Here is a 4,229-nt window from a genome sequence, read left to right on the forward strand (position 1 = left end):
GGGAGTCTTTGAGGATTTAGCACAATACTGACTTTATTTGCAATTCACTGATTAAATGCAAAATAACAGTTCCTGCAAGCATTCTGCACTATTGGCTGTAACTGATCTTGACCACAATATGGCTATTGAAGTTTGTCTCTCTTCTTTTTGTAGATCTCTCTCATCATCAGCAGAACACTTTGCACTGACAATGGCACTGCTTCTCCGTGCCAGCCCCTCTTCTTCACTGGCCAAATCCTCCTCCTTCATGGCTTACGGTAGCAGCAGCAGCAGCGTCCTCCTCTTCTTCTTCTGTCTCTCACTCCACACAGACCATTCATAATAAGGTGCTCCTCGTTATCGCCACCATGGCCGCAGCCGGCCCGGACGCGGCGTGCCTGTCCGAGCCGGGCGGAGCCATCAACAGGAGCGCCGGCAGCCTCCTCCCTGGCACTAGGCCCTGCAACCAGAGCACCATCAGGACCCTGCCCTACTCGCCGCAAGCCACTGCGGCCTTCGCCACCGCCATCACGTTCATGATGGTCCTGACTATTGTGGGGAACATCCTCGTCATCATCGCCGTGCTGACGTCCCGCTCCCTCAAGGGCCCTCAGAATCTCTTCCTCGTGTCTCTGGCTGCGGCCGATATTTTAGTGGCCACACTCATCATCCCCTTCTCCTTGGCTAACGAACTGCAGGGCTACTGGGAATTTGGCTCCATCTGGTGCGAGATCTATCTGGCGCTGGATGTTCTGTTCTGCACGTCCTCTATTGTGCACCTGTGTGCCATAGCGCTGGACCGCTACCTGTCCATCTCGCGGCCTGTCTCCTATGGTGCCAAGCGCACTCCCTTACGCATCAAGGCTGCCATTGTTGTGGTGTGGCTGATTTCGGCCGTCATCTCCTTCCCCCCTCTTCTCTCCCTGGACAAGAGCGACGGAGGCGAGGAGGTGTGTCAACTGAACGGCGAGCGCTGGTATATTCTGTACTCGACCATCGGCTCCTTCTTTGCGCCGTGCGTGATCATGATCCTGGTGTACGTGGGGATCTATCGGATTGCCAAGAAGCACACGCGCCGCCCGCCGGGCGATAAACACAAAGAGGTGGCAGAGAACGCCGCGACCGCTAAACCTGCGGTGAGGTCGGTAGACCAGTCGCAACAGAGCGGAGAGCCAGGAGAAAAGACTGCTAACGAACAAAGTCTCTCAAACCCCTCCCCATCATCCCTTCCTGTCCCACCTGAGCACTCAAACCCCTCCCCATCGTCCCTTCCTGTCCCACCTGAGCACTCAAACCCCTCCCCACCATCACTTCCTGTCCCACCTGAGCACTCAAACCCCTCCCCATCGTCCCTTCCTGTCCCACCTGAGCACTCAAACCCCTCCCCACCGTCACTTCCTGTCCCACCTAAGCACTCAAACCCCTCCCCACCGTCACTTCCTGTCCCACCTAAGCACTCAAACCCCTCCCCACCGTCACTTCCTGTCCCACCTGAGCACTCAAACCCCTCCCCATCATCCCTTCCTGTCCCACCTGAGCACTCAAACCCCTCCCCATCATCCCTTCCTGTCCCACCTGAGCACTCAAACCCCTCCCCATCATCCCTTCCTGTCCCACCTGAGCACTCAAACTCCTCCCCATCATCCCTTCCTGTCCCACCTAAGCACTCAAACCCCTCCCCATCATCCCTTCCTGTCCCACCTGAGCACTCAAACCCCTCCCCATCATCCCTTCCTGTCCCACCTGAGCACTCAAACCCCTCCCCATCATCCCTTCCTGTCCCACCTGAGCACTCAAACCCCTCCCCATCATCCCTTCCTGTCTCACCTGAGCACTCAAACTCCTCCCCATCATCCCTTCCTGTCCCATCCGAGGACTCAAACTCCTCGCCATCGTCCCTTCCTGTCCCACGTGAGGACACTAGCAGCCAAGACACTCAGCACCACCATCTCCTCACAGGTACTGCTCCAGTTAGGGCTGGACAATTATGGCCAAAATCTATATCATGATATATCATATCATATCAGTTGATAATTATTATGATATTAGTCAATCAGTGTGTTAATACTATAAAGGCCACCGAAAAAAACTGCCAAGAACGCCCATTTATGCCACAATGGATGTCTGCACCTACCAGTGTAGGAAATAAAAAATAAATTTTTTGATGGCAAATTTTGCCCCCACGGTCTAGAAAATTTACACAATTTTGGGGGCATTTAAAAAAAGTATTAACTGCATAAAGTTGCTAAAGCGTAGTGTGGACAACAGCACACCCTGTTTGTGTGTTTTCTTCGTCATCTTCTTCTGGCAACCAGCTTGCAGGTGTCGAGTGTGTGTTAGAGATGGAAATTAAATTAATTGAATGAAAAGAAAATGATAGAAATCTTGGGGGCAATTTTTTGCCCCATGTTCATGGTTTTTAGGGGCATTCTGAGATCTCTTGTGGGCATTTTTGCCCTGGCCCCTGGCTAAATTCCTACACTGGCACCTACACACATGTCTGAAAAACAAAATGTGCCAAGTCTGTAATTGTCTCTTGTATTCTGCTTGAACGCACTGCACTGACTCAGCGCCCTATAAAGAAAGGGTGCTGCGAAGAGTCAGTGACTGATGCTGTAAATAATGTACAGTAGCTTGAAAATATTGTAAATGTATTAAAAAATATATATCATTGTTATTGAGTCATATTTTATTGAGGATCAATAATAATACTGATTTATTGCCCCCCCCCCCCCCCCCCCCCCCCAGGCCATCCATCCACCTCCTGGCCTTCACCGCCCTGTCAGGATAGCCAGCTCCACTCGCTCGTTGACCATAACGAGCACCAGGACCAGCCCGGCAAAGAGGGGCAGTCACGGACGGACGCGCTCCACAACGACGCCTCGACTTCCGGCTCCGAGACTGAACTGGAGACGGGGGGGCAAGCCGGCGCTGCCGACGGAGAGAACGGTAACGAACCAGCAGAGGCGAACACGACCCGTGAGCACACAAAGGGATCGTCCCGAGGCAAAGGGTTCAAAGTTCACGTTCTTAATTTGGCCCATAGGTACAAAAACACTGTGGCTACATCATCTGGCACCAAAGTGGTGTCACCTGAGGGGACACCTAGGACCCCGGGCACGCCCACGTCCCGCCGCAAGGCAATGGTGAACAGGGAGAAGCGCTTCACCTTCGTCTTGGCCGTGGTGATGGGAGTCTTTGTGGTCTGCTGGTTCCCCTTCTTTTTCTCCTATTCTCTGCAGGCAGTGTGCCCCGACACTTGTAGCCTGCCCGAACCCTTGTTTAAATTCTTCTTTTGGATTGGCTACTGCAATTCCTGCCTCAACCCAGTGATCTACACCATCTTCAACCAGGACTTTAGGAAGGCCTTCAAAAAGATACTGTGTAGGGACACTAAGGGCACGTTCTTCTAGACAGGATCCTCTCAAATCCAGGGTGGGATGTATATTTCTACGGTTTAAACGGACACGGGACTGACGGACCTTTATGCTAAGATGACGAGTCAAACGTCATAGCTTATCGTTTCTATATTTGGGGACAGAACTGTGTTTCTGGAGCATCGTCATAAGACTGACATATTAAGGAGGATGTTGTATTCATTTTCCAAGCTGCCTGTGCTCCTGTCTGGAGGTTGTTAGGTGAGTGATCTTGGGGCACCGGTGAAGAGCCACACTCGATTCACTCCTAGTGTGTAACATGGACTTCTGGTGTTATTGCATTTTTCAAGCGGCTGGATCAATTCTCTTTCATGTTAATTGTAACTATAAATATAATGTAATTGTAGCGCTCGTGACTATGAAGAATAATTAGCGATGCACGATGATATCGACACATCATTGGTATCGGCCAATATAAGGCTACATTCACACACAGCACCCAAGCCTTGCCTATGCCTTGCCTTTACCCACGCTTTTAAATAGGCGTCCTTTTTAGTCAATGAGGCTGTGTACACAGGGCGCCTGAGCGTGAACCCTGCGCGTACCCACGCCTCGCCTGAGCTGCGCCGATTTTATCGTTTAGGCGTGAGTTCTATTTGCAAGCCGACTAGGCGTGTGAAGGCAGACTTTTTCTGCCAAGCCATGAAGGAAAAACGCAACAATATCCGTGGAAAATGGCAAAGTCAACTGAATTTCAAAATAAAATGGTGTTACTACAACAGTGTTGAGCAGAGAGAGAGAGAGAGAGAGAGTGATTTATGGGTGGCTATCACGTGGGGCTTTCTCCCCGTCCGCAAACAAATCTTCAGGAGA

General features: G+C 51.3%; 1 pseudogene across 1 annotated transcript; it reads left to right on the forward strand.

Annotated features, from left to right (window-relative positions):
- Window positions 1-347: 347 nt before the first annotated feature.
- LOC310780486 (alpha-2B adrenergic receptor pseudogene) lies at window positions 348-3,392 on the forward strand (annotated as a pseudogene). The gene is made up of 3 exons: window positions 348-1,120; window positions 1,224-1,938; window positions 2,766-3,392. The product of its transcript is annotated as an alpha-2B adrenergic receptor pseudogene (transcript).
- Window positions 3,393-4,229: the final 837 nt, after the last annotated feature.

Source organism: Poromitra crassiceps (genome assembly GCF_964638095.1).
Source record: "Poromitra crassiceps genome assembly, chromosome: 8".
Classification (NCBI taxonomy): domain Eukaryota; kingdom Metazoa; phylum Chordata; class Actinopteri; order Beryciformes; family Melamphaidae; genus Poromitra; species Poromitra crassiceps.